Source organism: Ambystoma mexicanum, chromosome 12 (genome assembly GCF_040938575.1).
Source record: "Ambystoma mexicanum isolate Mex_15411 chromosome 12, UKY_AmexF1_1, whole genome shotgun sequence".
NCBI classification, from domain to species: Eukaryota; Metazoa; Chordata; class Amphibia; order Caudata; family Ambystomatidae; genus Ambystoma; species Ambystoma mexicanum.
The window spans coordinates 315,877,354-315,904,906 of NC_090936.1; positions in this window are offsets into that span (position 1 = coordinate 315,877,354).

Below are 27,553 nucleotides of genomic sequence, written 5' to 3' on the forward strand. Positions count from 1 at the left end.
GTTTACATCAGTTATAGTGCATTCATTTGCTTTGAAAGCATCTTCTTATGAGTCATAGTTATCTAGTATTTCTTCTTCTTTTCTCCATGGTTTAAAGAGTTGTAGCAGGGACATGTAATATACTTCTTTATGTTAAGGAGTCTTCAATGACAATTTGATATGATTTATTAAATTTGGTTTAGTGAGTTTAATTAAGCTGCCTTCACAGTTTGTCACTCTGTATTTACCTTTTTTTAAATCAGGTTTTATATTATTTTTGTATGTGTAGTTTTGGGCTATGTGGTATAGACACATGGTTTCCAAAGTATTACTTCTGTTTGGGTAGAATATGTCCAATAAATAGTTTTTTAAAATGTCTTGGCTGTTGGGATCATGTTTGGCTATTGTTTCTATATCTTCGTATGATTTAAGAACTCTTTTTCTAGATTTAGCTGGACCAAGACTTAGCCATACTATATTTCCAGATTTACCATACAATGCAGTACCAGTTAAACGATCAGCTGCTTCATGTGATCCACATTCTCTATGGGAAAGCATTTTATGCCCCTGCTGTATAATTTCTGAGACACTGTTTGATCTGATGACAGGTCATTCCAGAGGTCTTGGAGCTCTGTCTTTTCTGCTTTGGTTAAGTATGCTGTGACATATCGTGCAACTGCAGTAGAATTGTCTGCAATGTACTGCACATCTATGTTTGCATTCCATAAGTGGGCAATGATTGCATTATAATCATTGATATATTTTTCTTCTTCTTTTCATTTTATGTAATATGTATTTTTAGGTGACTTACATTTAACACTATGTGTAACTGAAGACATGAGGTTGTTCACTTGACCTGTATTTGTAACTGGTCTAGGGAAACCAAATCAGCATTTGGTGTAGTATTTCCCTTTGTTTTTGTATTTGCGACGACAATATTTGCACATTTGTGTCTTTGAAATTGTAAAATTTGTGCATGAAGATCACTATTTGTGGATTCTGATGGAATTTCACAAGTGACATATTTTTCAATAAACTGTAAAAGAGTGGCATCATTGTCTTGACCAAATTTAGGAGCATCTTTAATCCATAAAAGCATGTGGAATGTGGTGCTCCTCTGGCTTGGTATTCTTTTCTCCAAAAGAAGTGTTGCACTTCTCCAACGGGAGGAATAGTTTTATTACAAATAAAATGTAGCATTGCAATGAAGCAATGGTGAAAATATCTTGAAACATTAACAGAATCCAAAGAACAAAGTTCTCTTGGTGTTAGTATATCTATGTTTGTTTTGTTTTTCGTTTGATATGCGCAGGAAAGCATGTAAATCTTCCCATGCATATTCTGCACAACTTAATGTAACAAACCAAGTGGGTGGGCCAAGGTTTCTGATCATACAACGTACATCTCCATGACGTTGAAACCAGTACTCTTTAGTACCATGCATATTTGCTAATAGATTTGTAATATTTGATTGTAAAACCTCATCCTTTTGTTGCACTTTTTGTTATAATTGTGTAGCTGTCATATTTTGAAAGTGTGATCCTGATTTTAATATGTGTGCAACTCCGTAACATAAAGTTGCTAGTTCACTTTCAAAGAGTAGGTGGAATATGTATTCCACATTTTGTCTAAATCTGGGATCTTCAGAATACATCCGTAATGAGTGTATTTTGATGCTGCTATTTGAATAGGTCTATCATTGTACCTTCCTCCTTTGCCAGTAGGAAAGAGTAGAGGAAAAGCGTGTGCTTCTATACTTTTTTCCCATATGCTGATTGGTGATCCTTTTGTTTGACGCATTTGGTATGTTTCCAGTGCATCTTCTAAGGTGTCATTAGAATGCAAAGGATGAATTGTATAATGGTCTAAATTGTTTAATATTGTAGCACGATCCAGGAGCTCAAATTGACCAGTTTCTTGTGTTTCTTGAATTATTTCAGTTGTATCCTTCACGTTTTCTTCAATATTAATTTCTTTATAATATTCATTATTCTATTTAAGATAATGCAAGGCTTGTCTAACTTTATGTTAATCTACCAGCTTTTGCCATATTTTTTTGTCTTTTGTAGGTACTCCATTAATTAAGATAATTAAAGATTGCTGCCTTGGACGTTGCACTCCTAGAGTATGCACATTTTCTTTTAGATCTAATGGTAAATAAACTATTTTTCCACAAATGCCTTTTACCAATTCAGAGGGAGATAATTTTGCTGTTTTTGGTTGAAGGAGTATTATTGCTTGAAATGGGTGCACTGTGTGAATTATGATGCTCTCATATAAATTAAGTTGTTGTAGGGGTTTTGGTAGTGGGTATAATTCCAAATTATTTGTGATAGCACGTGAAGGAGTTTGGTTGTTGTCAAGTTTTGTAGTGCAGTAACTGCAAAGTATTAAGGGGTCAGTTATTTCATATTTGTTTTCTGCTATTAAGGTAGAGAGCTAATTCAAACCATTTAGAATCTTCATTGTCTTCAATTATATATGATAGGTCTACAGTTTTTGTGTTACTTTTATAAAAAGTTCTGCGGCAACATACACATACATTGTTTGGTACTTCAGCTGATGTACTTTTAAATTTTAGTATTTCTTTTTTGTATGTGTTTTGCAAAAGGTTTCCATGTGTAGAATTGTTGCTAATTTGGTTTAAAGCTATTTCATTCTGTAAATGGCTTTCACTTCCAAAATATTTTTTCTGGATATAGTCAATTTCTTGAAGTAGGTCTTTCGCTGTTCCATGTAGAAGAATGTTATTTAAAGTTGCTAGTGCTAAAGCAGGACTTTTAGCATAGTACAGTTTATAGACTAGATTTTTTATAGTTGAATGATGTGTTGATATTCTTTTGATATCATGGAAGGTGGTTTTACAAGTAGGTCCTGTAATGCAGGCCAATGAATGTCCTTGTAGTCCTGTGTATTTGTGCACTGGACAAGTATCCATATTTTGCAGCAGTTTAATTTTGATTTTGTCTTTGCTTTTTACTTATTGATTTTGGAATCGGCGTAAAACTTTTTAGGGAATATTTTGTACTTCTTGTTCCATTATGGTATTATTAACCTTTTCATAACCTCGACCACTGCTATGTATGGCTATTGTATTTGTTTGGTTTTGTTTGTACGCTTCTTCATTAAAGTATGGTTCTGTGCTCGTAGTGTGATTCCTTTCACCTCCGCAGATACTTAAGAAGTTCTTTCTGTTGACATTTAATTTATTGCAAAGTCTTTTTTGTAATTTAGTTATTAGTTTTGTTAGTGGTTTCATTTTGTTTAACACTAAAATAAATAACTTTCTTTTGAGAATAATTGCACTGTCTGTCAACGCTTCTAAGATTAATTTCCTACGATAGGTTTTAAGCATTGAAACTGATTTCTCTCCTGTTTTTATAAGATTTTGAAGGACTTTGTGACAGAACATTTTGGCTAAAATACTTTTCTTGCTATGCTTACTTTGCACTATATCAAAATTTAAAGAAGCAGTTTTATCTGTAGTGATAGCTCATTTTCTGTCAATTGTTTTTTGGTTTGTTTTACATTTTGATAGAGGAGGCAAAGTTTTTATACTTGAAACTTCTTGTGTTCCAGTAAATGACTGTATTAGCTGTTTTGTTTCAACTTTTTTTTACAAATTCTGCTAGAGATGGATGCTTATGTTGCACACTTTTATTTTCATTTGCTCTACTTATGCGTTGCTTTCTATGGACTTGACTTTTGGTAGGCATTCTTTAGGGTCTGTTGAAAAAAATAAAGATGGTATGGGTTGGGGTGTTCTACAATCTATGTGTGATGTGTGCATGAGTGTGTGAGTAAGATGATGTATGTAATGGTGTGTGATTGTGCATTGGGAACTACAACTAGTAGGGATGGGTATTCTTCAATTAATATGTTCCTAAACTCAGGTTCAGATGACAGAAAAAAATAAGCTAGTGGTGTGCAGAAGTATAAATAGTAAATCTAATGTATACAATTAAAACAGTTGTTTGTTCTATAATATGAAAATTCTAGTGGTTGAGTTGGGTAATTTGTGTGTCCAAAAATAGGAATTTGTGCGCCTTTCTGGCTGTAAATCGCTGTTTAAGACATGGGGATTTTTGGACAGAATGGTGCACAATCTCTATTTTTAGGCACAGAAATAGCATGAATTAACTTTACAGTATGTTTGAGTAATAATACAAATATTATGGTGATATTCTACTTACTTTCTTCTGAAATGAACAGGTTAATTCTTAGTTCTTCTTTGTTGTTCACATTCAGCTGCTTCTTTTCAGGAGAATGGTCTTCACTGCAATTGTAAAAGAAACAAATTAGTAATTTCGTTTGTAAATAGCACTGTTTTTAATTTAGATATTGATTTTTTTTATTGAAATCCTCAGTGCCTTCCTAAAAAGCATTAAAACTATCTTATTTACATAAGATACGTCGCACCAGTTCAATACATATGATATGTTCTTAATGAACAAATTGTATTGCAATGACTAACTGTAACAAACAGAATATCTTTACTATGTCTTGTGAAATTCATAATGTACCACTGAATACCACTATTTCTGTAACTAAGCTGTTCTAGGTAAGAGTGCCTCAATTTCATGCTTAAATAAAAGTAATTACAAAAATAAAAAATAAAATATGTAATTGTATAAGTATTATTTATTGAGATTTGAACATAGAGTGTGCATGCATGCAATTTTGATTGAATATATGTAGTCTATACATTTCATTTAAAAAATGTTAGTTTACCATGATTTGAATGTGTGTGTATAAAGAAAGTAAATAGTATAAAGGTTTATAAGTGACAGTTGATTTTAGGAAATTGGAAAAAATACAGTATATTCATTTTACAGATTACACAAGCTAAAAGTCAGTTTCAAAATGTGTTATTGTACTGTACAGAAAATATGCATACCTGTAGTTTGTGTTCATGCATATGGATGTGCATGGAGTTGCAAGTAGAAATCTTGGAGACTTGGACAGTATTTCTTGTAGATGGTGCTTGCCAATGATATGACACTTGTACTCAGAGAAATTCACAGTACATTTGCAGTGCTGATCTATGATGATGCAGTTAGATGTAGAGGTCTTGAATGTGATTGATGCATGGTCATGTGATTTCTTAGCTACATCCAATGAGGGATATGCACATTTGTGATGTCATCTTGGATGTTGTGGGTGTTAGTCTTAGCAGTGCACAGTGGTGGCGCAGATTTTTCGGTTTTACTTGGAACCATAACGTTCCTTTAACAACGTTTTTTCACTGAATTTCAAGGTTTTTAGTAGTGCAACTTAACCATAACGTCCCTTTAACAAAGATTTTTCACTGAATTTCATAGGTTTTTAGTAGCACAAATTAACCATAACATCCCTTTAACAAAGTTTTGTCACTGAATTTCATAGGTTTTTAGTAGCGCAACTTAACCATAACGTCCCTTTAACAAAGTAGTTTCACTGAATATATATATATACATAATTACCTCACAGACACAACAGAACTGAGAACAAGACCCGACCCACTGAATACATAGGACTTATCTTAGCAGAAATAGTAAGTGTACTTCATTTTACTCATATATTTATAAACTTTCTGTATTAGATTAAAAAATATATTATCTTTTTTTTTTTTTCTCACAGAAATGTCTAGTACTCTGGAATGGCTAGAGGACAATTTCCCACATGAAGAAATGGCACAAGATAGTGAAACTAATGGTAAACACTTTATAATATAAACCATTTAAATAACATTATTTTGTATACATTTAACATATATATATTTTTTTGTACAGAGCATAACAAAATAGAAACTACCTCTGAAGAAGCTGTTATGGAAAACACGCTTGAAAACATAAAAGAAAAAATTGATTTACTGTTGACCAATTTTAATAATTTGAAAACTTTTGTTGAAGATCATTTTAAAACAAAAACGTCATACCATTGCCCCACATGTACTTGTCCCTCCTCACCATATCCCAGTCAATCATCCCCAAACCCTCTCCATAATCCAAAACGTTTTGATGAGATTTCCATCCCTTCTTCACCTAATACCAATCATGTTGAAACCCCAAATTCTCCTGTTTTTGTTTCTGTTTCTGCCTCACCTTCTCTGTCATAAATTATTAATATACGTTAAATAAAGTTTAATTTTTATATTGTATTGTGAATAGTTTCCGTTTTTTTAAAAAAAAAACAATAAAAGTGTCCGCGGACAGTGTGAGTGTTCTGAAATGTTCGTACGTAAACGAAAATGGAGATGTCCTGAAGAACACTATACCTGTGTGTAGTGTTCGCTACCCAATGGAAACTGTTCTAAGAACACAATTGGTGTCCTGAAATGTTCGTACATAAACAAAATTACACGTGTCCTGAAGAACACTATGGGGGTAATTCATAGAATTCAGCGCACAAGTAGCGCACGCGGCTGGCGCACAGTGTGCGCGTGCGAATCCCTGCGCCAGCCGCGTGCGCCAAAACCCATTTCCGCGCACAGCGTATTCATGGATTCCAGCCACCAAAACCAGCCGTGGCGCACAGTGGCGCAGCGACCTTGCAGCAGCGCCAGTTACGCCCCCAAGAACGCCTTCCGCGCAGGGAAAAGCCATCAAAATCCCCAATCCGGCGCAAAGGGCTGCGCTAACCCTGTATCAGCACGGCAAGCGCGATCGGGCCTGGGGGAGCGTGCTACGTGTATTTCAGGGGTTCGCGTGAAGTTTCTCACGCGATCGGGCCTGGGGGAGCGAGCTATGTGTATTTCAGGGGTTCGCGTGAAGTTTCTCACGCGAATAGCCTGGGCGCGTGTATTTCAGGGGTGCGCGGGAAGTTCCACACGCGAATAGCCTGGGCGCGTGTATTTCAGGGGTGCTCGGGAAGTTCCACACGCGAATAGCCTGGGCGCGTGTATTTCAGGGGTGCGCGTGAAGTTCCACACGCGAATAGCCTGGGCGCGTGTATTTTAGGGGTGCGCGGGAAGTTCCACACGCGAATAGCCTGGGCGCGTGTATTTCAGGGGTGCGCGTGAAGTTCCACACGCGAATAGCCTGGGCGCGTGTATTTCAGGGGTGCGCGGGAAGTTCCACACGCGAATAGCCTGGGCGCGTGTATTTCAGGGGTGCGCGGGAAGTTCCACACGCGAATAGCCTGGGCGCGTGTATTTCAGGGGTGCGCGTGAAGTTCGAAACGCGAATAGCCTGGGCGCGTGTATTTCAGGGGTGCGCGGGAAGTTCCACACGCGAATAGCCTGGGCGCGTGTATTTCAGGGGTGCGCGTGAAGTTCCACACGCGAATAGCCTGGGCGCGTGTATTTCAGGGGTGCGCGGGAAGTTCCACACGCGAATAGCCTGGGCGCGTGTATTTCAGGGGTGCGCGGGAAGTTTTACACGCGATTTCAGCAGGGTACGTGTATTTCAGGGGTGCCGGGGAGTCCTACATGTGATTTGACAGTGTGGGTCCTCCCAGGTGTTCCCTGTACACCCTCCACGGCCCCTGCAGGCAGCCCACACCACAGGGGACTACCCTGCATCCCTGGTCATGTCCCGCAGGCAGCCCACCCAACATGGGCATGCCCCCCAGCAAAGGCACATGTCTCCTTGAACTAATGAACACCAACTCATGTCCCCCACCACCCCCACCCCCCAGCACTGTGGGGCACCTGCCAGCAGGCCCCCACCCATGTCCAACTCATGTCCCCCACCACCCGCACCCCCCAGCACTGTGGGGCACCTGCCAGCAGGCCCCCACCCATGTCCAACTCATGTCCCCCACCACCCCCACCCCCCAGCACTGTGGGGCACCTGCCAGCAGGCCCCCACCCATGTCCAACTCATGTCCCCCACCACCCCCACCCCCCAGCACTGTGGGGCACCTGCCAGCAGGCCCCCACCCATGTCCAACTCATGTCCCCAACCACCTCCACCCCCAAGCACTGTGGGGCACCTGCCAGCAGGCCCCCACCCATGTCCAACTCATGTCCCCCACCACCCCCACCCCCCAGCATTGCGGGGCACCCTCCACCAGGCCCTCGCCCATGTCCCATCCATGCCCCCCTGCACCTGGGTCCCAACAATCCCCAATCATGTCCGTAATGGCCATCCTCCCCTGCCAAAAGGCCCAACCAACTATCACATCCACCCACATATCAAAGGCAATTACATGTTACACACCCAATGTAAATAATGCAAATGAACACATGTATGTCACACACAATGGCTGCAAGTGCATGTTAAAACACCCAACATGACATGCGTGAAAGTAATGAGTTGATACGACACATTGAAGGATGAAAATAAAAATGTATTGAAAATCAACTAGAATGGAAATGAAATTAGAAAAACCACAAAGCAAAACAACAAAAAGAAGATGAATGTCCATGAAAAAAATCCTAAAAATCAAAAAATCCATAGAAGAACTATATACAAGACAATCGTGGGTCCATGAGCCCAACCAAATGAAACCTAACTATGTCAACTAACTAAAAACTGAACTATATACAAAAAAGTGGCGCATTGTCCAATCGCAACCAAATAAAAAAAAAATAATTTAAAGGAAACCTACCACTAACTATATAACTATATACAATGGCAGCGGGCAAGTCCTGCGGCTCACTCTGTGATGTTGCCGGCCAGGGCATCATCGAACTCCATGTCGATGTCCTGGAGGCGGGACTCTGTCCTGGCCCCGAGGTCTCGCAGGGATAACCCCATGTTCACCTCAAACTCCCTGCGAGCTTCCTCGAGGCACTTAGCCTGCCTCAACGCCCGACGCATGGAGAACTCCGCCCTGACCATGGTGAGCCGCTCCTCTTCCGCCCGCTGCCGCTCCGCACCTATCCGCTGGACCAACTGCTCCCACACGGAAGACACTACCATCCCAGGGTTCTCCTGCCCTCCGGCTGATGCCTGCCCCTCTGATGTTGATGGCCCCGAGCCATGATGCCTCCCACGTCGAGCCTGCTGCTGCCTCCGACGCCACTGCCTCTGCCAGCACGATGGCATCCAGGATGATGGAAACCACCGACGCCGTCGTGCACGTGCCCTGCCCGATGATACCGTCACATCCTCCATCTGCTGGGGTCCAGTTGCTGTGTTGTCCACCCCTGCTGGACCTCTGACTCCCGACTGTGGCAGGGATGGGATCCCCACCGAGCTGGCTGCATTGGTCAGGGCAGGTCCACAGGGGGCCCTGGTGGCATCTGGGCCGGAAGACGGCAAGGAAAATGACTGGCGTATAGTCTCCACAGAGGAGGAGAGGGCCGCCAGATTGGCCGACACATGCAGGAAACCCCCGAACATGGCCGATCCCAATTGGGCCACGTCGGCACGGTGCTCTTCGTGATGACGTGCCTGCTCCTCCTGGGAAGCACGCACGGCATCACGAATCACAGCCGTGCGCATCGCGACCCCAATCAGGACCTTCTCCACACGGCCAGGGGTCCCCTCGTCCGCAGGTGGAGGGGAGTCAGTTGACATGGACATCCCCTCTACCTGCGGACGGGCCTGGGACGGGGCATCCCTGCTGGTGCAAGGTGGTGCACCCACAGGTTCAGGGACAGCGACATGCACAGGCCCCTCCACGGTGACCTGTGCTGTCTCCTGCCCCTGCCCCTGGACTGCACCACTTGCACCAGCAGGGATGCCCCCACCAGGCCCTATGTGCGCCTCAGTGGCGGCCTCCTCCTCCTCTGTGGAAACCACCAACCTGGATGGCTCCTCGCCGTCTACCGCCGTAGCAGGCCCCTGTGGGGGCTCACCCACCCCTTCCGCTGCAGCCGTGGGGGCATCCCCGCCGCCTTGCTCCACAGCGCCGTCTCCGCCCTCTCCTTCACTAGCCGCTGCGTAGAGGGAGACATAGAACACAAGCATCAGGGTACTGTACAATGGTCCCCTAAACAGGAAGCAATAGCAGATGAGTGCCACTGTCAAAGTACACTTCCATCATGTCACACCACAACACATGTGTCAGTCCAGGCAAAACACACACAGTGACAGTCATGGTGCGTGCCATGGACATTTCGATGCATGTCCAATGGACTCTCGAATCATACAATGTAATGGGACTCACATGCATCATGGGTCATGCCTATCACATGCACACACTTCACCTCAGTCACATCCATCTGGCCCCGTACACCCCAATCACAGTGCATACAAGGATGACTAGGCTGCATCAGTGAATCTGTACATTGTCACAGACATGTGTCATGCATCCATGGCACTCACAAGTCACAGACACGCAGGTCAGGCACACAGACATGGATACCACATATGTATCTGGCATCAGCACCCATCCCTCGCCCCCACCCATGTCCAGGAACAGAGACTGCCATGCTCTCATGTGTGCAATCTGCACAGGGCTCCCCATGTCGCATTCAAACACATGCAACAACCGTGCGGTTCACACATTACATGTCGCACATGCATTCCCATGATGTCCCTGCACACATACATGCGTACATGGCCTATGTCACACATGCAGGCAAGTATCAGACAACCAGCACACTGCAACATGCCCTGTCTCACACAGCAATGCTTGGTCACTTACCGCTCAACTCCAGACGGGTCTCCCTCTCAAGGACCTGGGCGTGGAGCGCTGGGTGTGCGCGTTCCAGGACCCTCAACTGGATGGAACTCATGCGGCCCCGGCCCCCCTCCACGAGGCGCCGGGCCTTCATGAGGGTCCTGGACCTCAAGTCCTCCCATCGCTTCTTGACCTTCTGGATGGTGCGGGTTGCCACCCCCTCCGCGTTGATGGCAACCACACAGTCGGCCCAGATCCTATCCCGTCCTTCCCTGTTGGCGCGGGACGATCCGAAGAGGGCATCATACTGCCCCAGGACTTGCTCCACCAGGACACCTACTTCGGTGGCAGTGAAGCTGGTGCCCCTCTGCCCCTCTGGCCGGGGGTTGCCACTGGGGTCAGATGTGGATGTGCCCGACATGGCAACCCCAGGGGCAGGAGTGGGTGGGCAACTGGGTCCTGGGGCTGGGCTGTGGAGCGATGTTATTCGAGTCGGGAGTCTTCTGTACCAGCAGGGGTGGACACAGCAACTGGACCCCTGCAGATGGCTGATGTGCAGGCACCAAATGGCAGGGCACGGTGGCAGCAGACAGGCAGGCAGGCAAGCAGCAGCAGATGGCACGTGGGAGGCTGCTCGGGGCACTGGGGGGCAGTGATTCGGCCTTCTGGGCAGGAGCGTGGTCTTCCGTGTGTTTTCGCGTGGCCAGCTTGATACGGAGTGATTTGGCACGTGAAAAATCTGCACGTCAGCGTGTAATTCGAGGAAAGGCCGTTAGCGCGTAAGCGCGTCAGCACGCGTACGCGATTTCATTGGACCAAAGGCCCTTACAGCGTAAGCGCGTCTGTGACGTTTTGCGCACGGGCGTTGCCCTGGCAGGGCTTGGAGATCCCACGTGCCTTTATGTTCTGTACGTGCTTTTCGTGCGGTGCGTGTGTTTTCCATCCGTTGGGGTTCACACGCTATTACTTCACAGCGGGTGTTGGCTACGCGTTCTACTACACGCAAGGCAGACGGTGAGTGGTACCCTGCTCCCCCAGGCCCGATCGCGTGAGAAACTTCACGCGAACCCCTGAAATACACGTAGCCCGCTCCCCCAGGCCCGATCGCGTGAGAAACTTCACGCGAACCCCTGAAATACACGTAGCCCGCTCCCCCAGGCCCGATCGCGTGAGAAACTTCCCGCGCACCCCTGAAATACACACGCCCAGGCTATTCGCGTGTAAAACTTCCCGCGCACCCCTGAAATACACGCGCCCAGGCTATTCGCGTGTAAAACTTCCCGCGCACCCCTGAAATACACGCGCCCAGGCTATTCGCGTGTAAAACTTCACGCGAACCCCTGAAATACACGTACCCTGCTGAAATCGCGTGTAAAACTTCCCGCGCACCCCTGAAATACACGCGCCCAGGCTATTCGCGTGTAAAACTTCCCGCGCACCCCTGAAATACACGCGCCCAGGCTATTCGCGTGTAAAACTTCCCGCGCACCCCTGAAATACACGTACCCTGCTGAAATCGCATGTAAAACTTCCCGCGCACCCCTGAAATACACGCGCCCAGGCTATTCGCGTGTAAAACTTCACGCGAATCCCTGAAATACACGTAGCCCGCTCCCCCAGGCCCGATCGCGTGAGAAACTTCACGCGAACCCCTGAAATACACGTAGCCCGCTCCCCCAGGCCCGATCGCGTGAGAAACTTCACGCGAACCCCTGAAATACACGTAGCCCGCTCCCCCAGGCCCGATCGCGTGACAAACTTCACGCGAACCCCTGAAATACACGTAGCCCGCTCCCCCAGGCCCGATCGCGTGGGAAACTTCACGCGAACCCCTGAAATACACGTAGCCCGCTCCCCCAGGCCCGATCGCATGAGAACGCGAACCCCTGAAATACACGTACCCCGCTCAATCGCGTGTGTAACTGTTAGGCGGAAACCTGTGCAGTTCCCTCTGGGACCACTGCAAAAGATTTAGGACTACAGGTGTTGCGATGAACCCACTTGGTAGCAGTCTGTACCACACAGATTCAATTGGTAGCTGTGGCTGAGCAGTCAGACTTCTCTCAAGAAAAGTTGGTCAGTATAGGGAGTACACAAGATAGGGTAATTCTTCGCAGCAAAACGAGTAAACACGCAACCAGGCTTTAGTATAAAGATAGTAAGTTATTTATTAATAACAGAACGTCTACGAAAAATACTAAAGTGAACCACGGCAAACAAATCAAAATACAATTACTCTGCAGAATGGAATAAAGCTCAACCCCCCGAAACACAATATCGACAACTCTAGGTTCTACGGCACCACTTATTTTCAGACAGAGGTGTATACCTCAACCCAGATGACACTCGAATATTTCGTGAGGAAGGGAGAGAAGAGAAAGGCAGGTAATGAAGTCAACACGGTTCGTACTGAAACGGGTAACAATGCAAGGCAAGAAGGCATTAATCACACTAGATCATACAGTTCGGCGGCCAGGCCCACTCGGTGAGAGGCAAGGCACGATGTCCTGGAAAGTCTCTACGGATGATGCACTCAAGTCTTGTTTAGCAAATTGGTTAGCGACAGGTTGAACCAGTTCAGAACAAAGAGTGAATAAAGCTTGGAGGCAACCCAACGGAACGGAGAGGAATCAGATACCTCACACGAACCGATCGAAAAGGGAAGCCAGGCGGTTACGGTACCTTGTTGTGGAAGACAGCTCCGACGGGGGCAGTTGTTCCTGGTGGTGGATGCACGACGGGTCTTGGCCAAGAGAAGAGATGCTCTCGTCGTCGAAGAGAAGATGTCCGGTGCACCACCAGGGAAGAAATCAGCCGCGGAGTGCTTCGTCACAAGGCACCACCTTTCGATCACGGTGCAGGAGTAGTGGCTATCCGGTTGCCGGGTGCTCTGCACGGGCAATTCGACCACTGCGTCCTGGGCGACCAAAAAGCACAGAGAAGAAGAAGACTGGTTGTCCCCACCAGCCAGGGAAAGAGACTCTCCGGCAGGGAGATCTCTTCTGTCGTCGGGAGATTGTGAGACGATTCCGCAGGGCTTCACCGGAGGTGTTGTCGTGCAGGTCGGCTCAGCGTTACCCTCGTCGGATTCTTTAGGTCCAGTGGCGACTTCCTGAAGATCCAGTCCCAAAGCCCTGCTTTTATGCAGACGTCCCCCATTCATTCAGCCTAGCTTGTCAATCAACACATGCTAAGTGGGGAGCGGGAAGGCTCACCACCTGGGCCAATCACTTCAGAGTGCGACCTGAGTTGGCAAGGCAACTCGGTCCAGGGTGTCTAAACCCCCTCCCACACCCCTGAGGTAACCCAGACAGAATGGCACCACTTTGGAGGGTCTCTGTCCAGAGGCCCGCCAAAAGTGGAACAAAGGGCTCAACCTTTGGTTTAGGAGTCACAGAGAAAAACACAGACGCCATTTTACAACCCGAGTTCTGGCAGAAAATACCACTCGATAAACCTATTTAAGATAAGTAGATCGGTGGTACGTTGGAGATTAACGGAAAACAGTATTAATCTTCAACAATGGGACGGATCCCATAGGGTTATGCCCGGGGTCGAACATAACAAGTAGTTTCCACTGCCACCAGCCAAAACTCGACGAGGAGGGACGGGACAGTGCCCCCTCGGGTAACAGATCTAGGAGTAATCGAATTACCCCTACTAGCACGTCCACAATAAGATGGTTGGTACTAGTTCTGTTAGCAAATTTAGGTCTAGTAAAGCCAATGGTGACTTTACATGCCCGAGGAGACGGTAGTCAGTCCCCGGGTATGGAGTCTATGGTGGGGGGACCAGCTAGGGTGCCCCCGTGTCACGACACGTAGGGTGCGGAGTGACACACATAGAAAAACTTATGAGACCCTATGGAGTAAAAGACCCCATAGCCCATCGAACACATTGCCAATTCAAAGGAATTCCACACATACATGTCCAAGAGTGAGAGGAAAAGGGTCACACTCTTGGCAGGATGGAAAAAACAAACTCCAGAAATCCAGCAAAGCTGCTGGGGGACTCACTAGGTTAGGAAATTCAGCCTAAACAGAGAATTCTCCCTAACACTCGCCCCCCCAGACTAAGGGACAGGAGGATTTAATCCACTCCTGGATGAATCTCATACCTCTAGTCGATGATATACATCCTAGAGAGACCATCAGCATTTTGGTGGTGACACCCTGACCTGTGCTCAATGGTGAAATCGAACCCTTGCAGGCAGATCGACCATCTCAGTAGTTTTGGGTTTTCCCCTTTCATTTGCATTAACCATCTCAAGGGTTGGTGGTCAGTCTGAATAACAAAAGTAGAACCATACAAGTACGGCCTAAACTTCTTCAGAGCCCACACGATAGCAAAGCATTCTCTTTCGATGGTTGCCCACCTTGTTTCAGGATCCTTCAGCTTGCGGCTGATGTAGCAAACGGGGTGCTCCCTACCTTTCCCATCCAGTTGACTGAGTACGGCACCTATCCCTACATTGGAAGCGTCTGTCTGCACAATGAAGTGTTGGCGGTAATCAGGAGCTCTGAGTACTGGGGCTTGGCAAAGAGCCTTTTTCAGGTTTTCAAAAGCCTGATTGCACTCCTCGTTCCACTTAACCTTTTTAGGGAATTTGGGCGAGGAGATGACATTCAGTGGAGAAGCTATGGTCCCATAGTTCTCTATGAAATTCCTGTAATACCCGGTGAGGCCTAGGAAGGCTCTCACCTGAGTCTGAGTAGTCGGTGTTGTCCAATTTTGCACAGCTTCAATCTTACTGAGCAAAGGCCTTATTTCTCCACCGTCTACCTCATGCCCAAGGTAGACTACCTTACTCTGTCCAATTTGGCATTTACTCGCCTTTATGGTCAGATTGGCTCGTCCAAGAGCCTGCAAAACATCTCTCAGGTGGGTTACATGTTCGTCCCAGGAATTGCTGAACACTGCTATGTCATCCAAGTATGCCATGCAGAAGTCCTCCATCCCGGTTAGAACCTGGTTTACCATCCGTTGAAACGTAGCAGGTGCATTTTTTAGTCCGAAAGGCATTACCGTAAACTGGTATAAACCAACGGGGGTAGAAAATGCAGTTTTCTCCTTGGCATGGTTGGTCAGGGCTATTTGCCAATAGCCTGACGTCAAGTCAAATGTGCTGAGGAACTTGGCGGCGCCAAGTTTATCCACCAACTCATCTGTTCTTGGCAAAGGATGGGCATCAGTCGTGGTGACTGCGTTAAGAGCTCTATAATCCACGCAGAATCTAAGTTCTTTAGATCCGGCCTTTGGTACTAACACAACTGGGCTAGACCATGGACTAGTAGAGGGCTCTATTACCCCGAGATCAAGCATCTTGCTGACCTCACCTTTGATGTGGGTTCTTACGTTTTCTGACATGCGATATCCTCTGCTTTTGACAGGCAGACAGTCACCAGTGAGTATCTCGTGCTGGCCCCAAGGGGTCAAGCCTGGTGAGAGCGAGAACAGAGAGGCAAACTGATTCAACATAGACTTGCACTCTTCTTGTTGCTCGGGTGTCAGATTGGAGGAGAGATTTACTCCTTCAATGTTTTCATCTAAAGGTAAGCCTCTGAGGAGATCCGGAAGAGTTTCACTCTCTTCTTCTTCCTCGGCTGATGCTAGAAGCAACGCTCCTACGTCAGGTCGGGAGACATACGCTTTAAGTCGGTTGGTGTGAAAGACTGTTGGAGCCTCCTTGGGGTTGCCCAAGTCCACCAGATAGTTAACCTCACCGAGCTTACCCACTACTCGGTAGGGTCCCATCCATTTATCTTGCAAGGCCCTCTGCCTTGTGGGGATCATAACAAGAACAAGCTGGTTTTGAGCGAACTCAACCATGTTAGCCTTTTGATCGTGCCAGTGCTTGACCAATGCTTGTCCAGCTTTCAAGTTATCGCTTGCTTCTGTCATCAGGTGCGACATTCTCCTCCGGAGACCTATCACGTAGTCAGTCACTCTGACTGGCTTGGGGGAAGGAGCACTCTCCAACCCCTCCTTAATCAGGGCCAATGGACCTCTGACGGGATGACCATAGAGCAGTTCGAAGGGAGAGTAGCCTACTCCCTCCTGAGGGACTTCTCTATAAGCAAAAAGAAGGCATGGCAATAGTAGGTCCCACTTACGCTTAAGGGCTTCTTCTAGAGCACCTATCATACTCTTCATGGTTCGGTTGAACCGTTCTACCAACCCATTGGTTTGTGGGTGGTAAGCCGTTGAGAACTTGTAAGTTACCCCGCAGGTTTTCCACATGGCTTTCATGTAGTGGGACATAAAATTTGACCCCCTGTCAGAGATAACTTCCTTAGGAAATCCGACCCTAGTAAAAATACCAAGGAGGGCCTTAGCCACAGCCGGAGCTGTAACAGTCCTCATAGGAATTGCCTCAGGATACCTAGTAGCATGGTCTACTACAACAAGTATAAACCTGTTGCCTGAGGAGGTTGGAGGATCAAGGGGACCAACGATATCAATCCCTACTCTCTCAAATGGGACTCCCACAACGGGAAGAGGCACTAACGGTGCCACATTCTTGGACCCAACCTTACCAGAGATCTGGCAGGTATGGCAGCTTCTGCAGTGTTTTTCTACTTCGGCCCCCATTTTTGGCCAATAGAAGTAGAGTGAGAGCCTTTCCTTAGTCTTCTTGAAACTCAAGTGACCAGCCAAAGGAATCTCGTGGGCTAACTGCAAGAACTGTGGTCTGTTCTCTTGAGGTACTACAAGGCGTTTGTAGTCTCCAGGTGTAGACTCGGTCGGTTCACTATAGAAGAGGCCATCTTCCCAGTGCAACCTATGTTTCCCAGGCTCTTGCCCTTCAGCCTGAGTTACTGCCTGACAGCGAAGACCTTCCAGAGTTGGACATTCTCTCTGTCCCTTACTGAAGTCTGCCCTGCTGGGTCCACCTTCTGCCAGTAACGACTGCAGCTCAGGATGGTCAACAGGATCCAGATCTCCAATGAGTTCCTGGCCTTCCATTAGCTCTTCTTCAGAGTCTAATTCTACCATACAGGGTTGTACTTCCCCCTCAGCCTCAGCTGGAGGTGGAGTTACGGGTGTGACGTTGGACAACCGCGGGGAAGTCCGTGTCGGCTGCATCGGAATGTGGGCTGTTGGTTTCGGTTTAGAAGTTTTAGGTTTCCCTTTGACTTCGGTGTTCCTAGAGACAGCGGCCGCCATTTCCAATGGAGCAGGAGTGATTTCTTTCTTCATCATCTCCCCGAGAGTACCGCGCAGGGTCCTCTCTCTTGCAGGTCTGGTTAGCTCCTGTAACCGTTTACTAGGAGGTCTGGGAGTATGCGATACAACTCCGAGAGTTTTCAAATCGTTACCCAACAGTACGCGTCCTGGTACCTCACTCTGTATGCTGACAGGTATCTTTACAGTCATGTCGTTACACTGGATGAGAACTGGTAATTGGGGAAGCATCTGCACAGGCCCTCCAGCTAACTTGGTGAGGCGTTTGGGTGCCTTAGCAACATCCTCAGCCTGAAAAAACGATTTATCCACCACAGTTATGCTGGCCCCAGTGTCCCTAATGGCAGGCGTCTCCTGACCATTCACCTGGACACTGTCCTTATAATACTCTTTAGTATTATCGGGGATAGAATTATAGACATCTAAATTCTGTTGTTCCCACAACCCCAGAGATACTAAAGAAACGCTGGCTGAGACTCCAATGGGTTCGTCAGCTAGCAGTAGAAAGTTTCCACTTGCCATCTGCACTTCCTCCTCTGGAGCGAAGGCTAAGGAGACAAGCTGGACCCCTGAAGGTTTACCCTTACATCTGGGATCTCCTTTCACGTGATCAGTCGAGCCACAAACAAAGCATTTCCCGAATGCTTTCTGGAATGGTGGCTTGTTCTGACCTCCTTCTGGTTTGGCACCAGAAGACACACTATTCTGCTGTGGTTTTCCCGGTGGCTTACCCTTCTGGTTTTGTTTGGGGCCCTCTTTGGAATGTGAGTTATTCGAATTCTCCTTTGAGTCTTTTTTAGGCTGTTTTCCCTCGTCCTTTTTCTGAGTTACCCCAGAATCCTTGTGAGTAGCCCTGTTGGCAACCCACAAGTCAGCAGCCCTAGCTAGAGCCCTGGAATCTAATTCCTTCGAATCAGCCAAGTGCTGTCTGAGCTCAGGAGAACAGGCATCATAAATCGACTCCAACATAAAAAGATTTTGCATACCCTCGTAAGTGTCAACTTTGTAACCCTTAATCCATCCATCTAAGTTTTTCAACCCTTCACTCACCCAGGTAGCCCAAGGGGTACCATCATGCTTTTTGAGGGTTCTAAACCTCTTAAGATACTGGGAAGGGGTCTTCCTGAATCTAGCTATCAAAGCTAGTTTCACACTTTCGTAATCCGTCTTATCCACCTCCCCCAATTCCATTACCACATCAGTCGCAACAGGAGGAAGCCTAGAGAACAACCAGGGAAGCAAAGCATTCCCGGTGATGTCCTGGAGCCCATGATTGTATTCAAACAGTTTCAACCAATCCAACACATCCAATCTCGGTTCGTACATACCCACTAATTCCTTCGGCATCCGGGGTCTTTTGGGACTGGAGCTCCTAGAGGAACCAGAGGAGAGAGAAGCATTTTCCATAGACAACTTTTTCATTTGTAACTCATGATTAAGCTCTATTTCTCTGAGTCTCAACTCAGCCTGTTTCTGCTCAGCCTGGGCATTCATTCGTCTGAACTCGAGCTCTTGGTTTCGTTCAGATTGAGCCAAAAACCGTTTATATTCTAATTCGAGCTTCATTTTTTCAAGTTCAAAATAAGCAGGGTTACTTGTGGGACCTGGTATTGGCCCCGTAGGCACAGTTGGTAAGGCAGGTAGAGGAACAGGTGAGACAGTTTCGTTAGCCTCGCCGTCCTCGTCAGCCTCTTCATCGCTATCATCTGAATTATGATTTAGATCAACACCATCACTGCTATCTACAGTTGCTGGAGAGTTTGGTTCCTCTGAACCAGTACCCAGACTTTGGTTCGCCAGCAATCTCTCTATCAATTCTAACTTCTTGCCTTTTACAGGAAGATTCTCTTGTCTACAGAGAGCTAGCAGACTCTCAGTATTTTTATCCGACAAAGACTCTTGGCTGTAAATTTCCATCGTAGACATGTTTTTTGAAAGTTGCTTTCGTAAAGTTTTGTGGTTAGTCGTCCTACAGCGTCGAAAAACACTCTAAACTGTATACTCGATACTAATCCCACCGCTGTACACCAGTGTTAGGCGGAAACCTGTGCAGTTCCCTCTGGGACCACTGCAAAAGATTTAGGACTACAGGTGTTGCGATGAACCCACTTGGTAGCAGTCTGTACCACACAGATTCAATTGGTAGCTGTGGCTGAGCAGTCAGACTTCTCTCAAGAAAAGTTGGTCAGTATAGGGAGTACACAAGATAGGGTAATTCTTCGCAGCAAAACGAGTAAACACGCAACCAGGCTTTAGTATAAAGATAGTAAGTTATTTATTAATAACAGAACGTCTACGAAAAATACTAAAGTGAACCACGGCAAACAAATCAAAATACAATTACTCTGCAGAATGGAATAAAGCTCAACCCCCCGAAACACAATATCGACAACTCTAGGTTCTACGGCACCACTTATTTTCAGACAGAGGTGTATACCTCAACCCAGATGACACTTGAATATTTCGTGAGGAAGGGAGAGAAGAGAAAGGCAGGTAATGAAGTCAACACGGTTCGTACTGAAGCGGGTAACAATGCAAGGCAAGAAGGCATTAATCACACTAGATCATACAGTTCGGCAGCCAGGCCCACTCGGTGAGAGGCAAGGCACGATGTCCTGGAAAGTCTCTACGGATGATGCACTCAAGTCTTGTTTAGCAAATTGGTTAGCGACAGGTTGAACCAGTTCAGAACAAAGAGTGAATAAAGCTTGGAGGCAACCCAACGGAACGGAGAGGAATCAGATACCTCACACGAACCGATCGAAAAGGGAAGCCAGGCGGTTACGGTACCTTGTTGTGGAAGACAGCTCCGACGGGGGCAGTTGTTCCTGGTGGTGGATGCACGACGGGTCTTGGCCAAGAGAAGAGATGCTCTCGTCGTCGAAGAGAAGATGTCCGGTGCACCACCAGGGAAGAAACCAGCCGCGGAGTGCTTCGTCACAAGGCACCACCTTTCGATCACGGTGCAGGAGTAGTGGCTATCCGGTTGCCGGGTGCTCTGCACGGGCAATTCGACCACTGCGTCCTGGGCGACCAAAAAGCACAGAGAAGAAGAAGACTGGTTGTCCCCACCAGCCAGGGAAAGAGACTCTCCGGCAGGGAGATCTCTTCTGTCGTCGGGAGATTGTGAGACGATTCCGCAGGGCTTCACCGGAGGTGTTGTCGTGCAGGTCGGCTCAGCGTTACCCTCGTCGGATTCTTTAGGTCCAGTGGCGACTTCCTGAAGATCCAGTCCCAAAGCCCTGCTTTTATGCAAACGTCCCCCATTCATTCAGCCTAGCTTGTCAATCAACACATGCTAAGTGGTGAGCGGGAAGGCTCACCACCTGGGCCAATCACTTCAGAGTGCGACCTGAGTTGGCAAGGCAACTCGGTCCAGGGTGTCTAAACCCCCTCCCACACCCCTGAGGTAACCCAGACAGAATGGCACCACTTTGGAGGGTCTCTGTCCAGAGGCCCACCAAAAGTGGAACAAAGGGCTCAACCTTTGGTTTAGGAGTCACAGAGAAAAACACAGACGCCATTTTACAACCCGAGTTCTGGCAGAAAATACCACTCGATAAACCTATTTAAGATAAGTAGATCGGTGGTACGTTGGAGATTAACGGAAAACAGTATTAATCTTCAACAATGGGACGGATCCCATAGGGTTATGCCCGGGGTCGAACATAACAAGTAGTTTCCACTGCCACCAGCCAAAACTCGACGAGGAGGGACGGGACAGTGCCCCCTCGGGTAACAGATCTAGGAGTAATCGAATTACCCCTACTAGCACGTCCACAATAAGATGGTTGGTACTAGTTCTGTTAGCAAATTTAGGTCTAGTAAAGCCAATGGTGACTTTACATGCCCGGGGAGACGGTAGTCAGTCCCCGGGTATGGAGTCTATGGTGGGGGGACCAGCTAGGGTGCCCCCGTGTCACGACACGTAGGGTGCGGAGTGACACACATAGAAAAACTTATGAGACCCTATGGAGTAAAAGACCCCATAGCCCATCGAACACATTGCCAATTCAAAGGAATTCCACACATACATGTCCAAGAGTGAGAGGAAAAGGGTCACACTCTTGGCAGGATGGAAAAAACAAACTCCAGAAATCCAGCAAAGCTGCTGGGGGACTCACTAGGTTAGGAAATTCAGCCTAAACAGAGAATTCTCCCTAACAGTAACTTCCCGCGCAACCCCGAAATACACGTGCCCCGCTCGCACAGGCACTATTGCTGTATGTTGCCACTTTTGTAATGCGCAGGGACGCTACCGCCTGCCTTCGTATGGCAGACGTGTATCGGCTTGTGCGTGTCTTTCGCTGTGCGTGGCTTTGCCCTATTCGGTTCCATGAATACGTGTGGTTCGGGTGCGTGTGGGCATTCCCTCTGCTTCCCTGCAGTACATCCCCAGTTACGCCCTTTTTTTCGCAAGTTGTTCCCCATTCCGCGCGTTACTCCCCATGTTCCGCCCACTTTCTAGTGTATGCGCAGAGGTTGTGTGCTTTCACTGTGCGCGTCGCGCACGTCTTTCGGGATGTTGCAGTGACGTGTGCGCCATGCACGGGTTTGGCGCACATCCCGAGGAAGACACGCGCAGGGACTTCCATGAATCGCTTGCTCCTGCTTGCGCCTGCTTGCGCCTGCTTGCGCGTAGATTTTCGGCGCACGTTTGTTCCATGAATCGGCCCCAAAATCTGTCCTTACTGTTCGCTACCAAGTTTAAACTGTTCTAAGAACACACGCGATGTCATGAAATGTTTGTTTCACGTGTGACGCACTTTTAATTACTTCAGAACCCGAACAGTGTCCGTAGGACATCAATGCGCATGCGCTAACCAATCTCCATGCACTTGGTGTCCTGCGGACAGGCGCTTCCTTCGCAGACTAGTTCGCAAACAGATCATATGACCGCGCCCACGCTCATCGTGTGTCCTGAAATGCGGACACTTTTCGTGTCCCCGAACAATTTAAAAGTACATTTTCAGTTAATCCATAATATTTTTCAATAAAATCTCACCATGCCACAAGTCCCACATAGCAATCTTGAGTTTCTATATACCTTTTGAAACTTTCCGATCCTTTTTTTGTGTTTGATCTGTCCGCGGACCGCGCACAAGCACCCCTATAAAAGACCACGCCCAAGAGCTTATTCCCATTGTGTTTCTGGCTATTCTTCAGAACACAGTGATTTTTGCTGCCACCTGCAGACTACACCATCTTCGAGATGGCATCCCTGGCTGCTGAACTGCCACTTGGTGCTGCACCTGCTTCAGCACCACCACCACCCCCTCCACCACCACCACCTCCCCAAGGGCCTGAAGAGGGGAACAGGACTGAGGATGCGGAGGAGGAAGAAGAGGATGATGAGAATGAGGTAGAGGAAATACCTACTACCCGCACTAGGCGTGAGTCTTGGGTGTGGCGGTTATTTACCATTCATGGGAATAGTCCTAAGGCTCGTGCGAACCATGTTACCTGCAATGAGTGCAAAATGATACTCAGTCGCGGGAAGCACGGTAACTACAGCTTTGGGACCACTACTATGAAGTGACACCTGAGGTCATTTCACTCTGGGGCTATTCGCAGGGTTGTACCTTGCGAAGAACGTAGCAGGTTGATTTCCTCTACTTCATCCTCTGTTTCTGATCCTGTCACCACAAGGACCACCTCTGTGGGACAGCGTCTTTCTCAACCTGCCTCACAGGCCATACAGAATGCTGATGACCCTTACCTTTCGAGGGTCACAGTTGTATGTATATACTGTGACACAGTACTCTGCAGGGGGGAGCGACTTCGGAGTGCTTTTGAGACTATCGTCTCAGAGCACGAGAAGACCTGCTCACTACCCAAATAAAACCCACTCTACATCTTCCTCTCTCAGCTCGTCCTTTCTTATCCCTGTGGTTGGTGTGATCCCCTTTACCCTCCTTTACCCTCCTCTCCTAGTGTGTCGCGCCTTGAAACACTTGTGTATAGGCGCGTTACAAATACCATATCATATCATATCATGTCTGAAAAACCAAAAAAAATACAAAATTACAAAAATAAAAAAAAAATAAGGCTCTTTTCAGAGCCGCCTTTCCCAGTTAAAAAATAGAAGTGAAAATAAATGAAGCAGGGCTCTTTGTATTTTTTAGAAGTCCGCGGACAGTTCGCAAACATTAAAAAAATTGGGTTGCTACTCCATCACAAACATTGTAATTTTCTCTGGAAAGAAGTGGTGGCTCTGAAAAGAGCCTTTGGGTGGTGTTTGTAAGTCAAAAATTGTAAATGCTTAACATCTACTTCAAAATCGTTGTTGTAATTCCAAAAAAGGTTGCAATGCATTTTGTACATTTCTCAGAAAAATCTGATTGCCAGCATAAGTAAGATGGACTCCATCTCTGCGAAAAATGTATGTACTACAAAACATAATATTTTCATTGTGAAAAGAAGACATGCCAAAATCTCTTAGAAAGCCACAAACAGCCTTATTAACATTGCACCTTGCTTTTTCCATTTGTGGACCAAATGAAGAAGAACAAAGCCACATTTGTCTCTGCGCAATCCGTGAAAATATCACTTGAGAATTAGGAAACATGTCCATAACCTTCCTCAGTCCTTCTTTCATAGCAAATTGCAAAAAGATTCCAGTCACATGTCCTAAACTGTTCCCTCCACAATGAATTACAATTATGTCTGGATGTTGCTCTGTCTCCAAAGTAGCACAGAGAGGTAGCAAGTCCAACCACTTCATTCCACGTACTCCATGCCAGTGTACTTCCACATGTGGGAATCCAAGATCTACAGCTACTCCACAGCTTTCTGCATGCACCTTCAACCAATGTATCCACGAATCTCCTAAAATCCAAACAATTTGTTTTCTGAAACACACAGCCATAGCTATCTTTTGTTCTCTCAGCAAAAAGAGTATCTGAGAAAATCTCTCCTGGCACAACACACCCACCAAACTTTCCTGACCAATCCCTCACAGTACTTATTCTCATTTGCATGACTTCTGAACCAAAAAATCCCCGGATGTAACTCCCGATGTCCGCGAACTACCGCCATGTCCACGGACATATCGTAACATGAACAGCCCTTCTACCATTTCCACTTCACTCTCTCTGCCATTCCCTCATTCGATGTACCTCAAAAATCACATGACCATGCACCAATCACATTCAAGACCTCTACATCTAACTGCATCATCATAGATCAGCACTGCAAATGTACTCTGAATCTCTCTGAGTACAAGTGTCATATCATTGGCAAGCAGCATCTACCACAAATACTGTACAAGTCTTCAAGATTTCTACTTGCAGCTTCATGCATATCCATATGAATGAACACAAACTTCAGGTATGCATATTTTCTGTATAGCAGATGACATATCTCTCAACCATTTTTGTTTTACAGGCGGGTGAAATCACCAGATTTTGTTTTTGGCGGGTGAGACGCCCATTGGAATGAATGGGCGTGCAGGAGGCTTGGCGGGTGAGTCTGCCCTTTACAAGGGGTGTGACACCCGCCAAAAGCGTGTGACTTGAGAGCTATGGTACATGAACACATTTTCAAACAGACTTTTACCTTGTAAAATCTGTAAAATTAATTTACTGTACTTTTTTCAATTTCCTAAAATCAACTATCACTTATAAACCTTTATACTTTTTACTTTCTTTATACACACACACTCAAATCATGTTAAACTAACATTTTTTAAATGAAATATATAGACTACATATATTCAAACAAAATTGCATGCAAACACAATCTATGTTTAAGCCTTTATAAAAATACTTATACAATTTCATATTTTTTGTTTTTATTTATTTATTTACTTAATTACTTTAAATTAGACATGACATTGAGGCGCTATTACCTAGAACAGTTTACTTACAGAAATAGTGGTATTCACTAATATATTATAAATTTCACAAGACATAGGGCCTCATTCCGAGTATGGCGGTAAGGGATAGCGGCCACCGGTAACGAGACCGGTGGCGGTAATCCCTTACCACCATACTCCGAGTTCCCTCTGCGCCCTCGCCCTTAACGCCTGCTTTGAGCAGGTGTTAAAGTCGAGGGTGCAAAGGGGCCTCCAAGCCAATAACGGTGACCGTAATGAACGGTCACCGTTATTTGCATCTTCCCCATTCCCATTGAGCCCTATGGGGGCTCATTCGGGAATGGGGAAGAGCCTTGGTGAATGGGGAATTACCGCCCCGCCAACCTTGGAATGGGGCGGCGATTCCACCATCCACCAAGGCGCTGCCGGTCCGGGTACGGCGTCAACCAAGGCGTTAATAGCGCCATTGGTTAGCGCCGTACTCGGAATGAGGCCCATAGTAAAGATATTTCTTTTTTGCTACAGTTAGTCACTCAATACAATTTGTTCATTAAGAACATATCATATGTACTGAACTGATGCATTGTATCTTATGTAAATACATTAGTTTAATGGTTTTACAGAAGGCACTGAGGATTTCAATTAAAAAAATCAATATCTAAATTAAAAACAGTGCTATATACAAACAAAGTTACTAATTTGAAGCTTTTACAATTACAGTGAAGACCAGTTTCCTGAAAAGAAGCAGCCGAATTCAAAGAAGAAAGAAATACTAAGAAGTTACCTGTTAATTTAAAAAAAAGCAAGTAAAATATCACCATAATATTTATATTATTAATCAAATATACTATAACATTAATACGAGCTATTTTGGTTTCTTAAAATAGAGATTTTGTACCATTTTGTCCAAAAATGTCCATGTCTTAAACAGCGATTTACAGCCAGAATGGCCCACAAATTTCTATTTTTGGACACACAAATTAGCCAACTGAACCACTACAATTTTCATATTATAGAACAAACAACTGTTTTAATTGTATACATTAGATTTACTATTTGTACTTTTCCACACCACTAGCTTACTTTTTTTTGTCATCTGAACCCCAGTTTAGTAACACATAAATTCAAGAATACCTATCCCTACTAGTTTTAGTTCCCAATGTACAATCACACACCATTACATACATCTTTATCATCTTACTCAAGCACTCATGCACACAGCACACATACATTCCAGAACACCCCAACCCATATCTTCTTTAATTTTTTTCAACAGACCCTAAAGAATGCCTACCAAAAGACAACTCCGTAGAAAGCAAGGCAAAATTAAAGCAAATGAAAATAAAGGTGTCCAACATAAGCATCCATCTCTAGGAGAATTTGTGAAAAAAGTTGAAACAAAACAGCTAATACAATCATTTAGTGAAACACAAGAAGTTTCAAGTACAACAACTTCGCTTCCTCTATCAAAATGTAAAACAAACCAAAAAACAATTAACAGAAAATCATCTATCAGTACAGATAAAACTACTTCTTCGAATTTTAATATAGTGCAAAGTAAGCATACCAAGAAAAGTAATTTAGCCAAAATATACCGTCACAAAGTCCTTCAAAATCTTATAAAAACAGGAGAGAAATCAGGTATTTAAAGCTTAAAACCTATCAGAGGAAATTAATCTTAGAAGCATTGATGGACAGTGCAATTCTTCTCAAAAGAAATGTATTTATTTTACTGTTAAACAAAATGAAACCACTAACAAAACTAATAACTAAATTACAAAAAAGACTTCTCAATAAGCGAAATGTCAACAGAAAGAACTTCTTAAGTATCTGCGGAGGTGAATGGAATCACACTACGAGCACAGAACCATATTTTAATGAAGAAGCGTACAAACAAAGGCAAACAAATACAATTGCCATAAATAGCAGTGGTCGAGGTTATGAAAAAGTGAATAATACCATAATGGAACAAGAAGTACTCCTTACAAAAATATGCCCTGAAAACTTAGAATTACCCCTCCATTCAACTGAATCAGAACGTCTACTGTACAAATGGCCATGCACGTCAATGTGTAACAT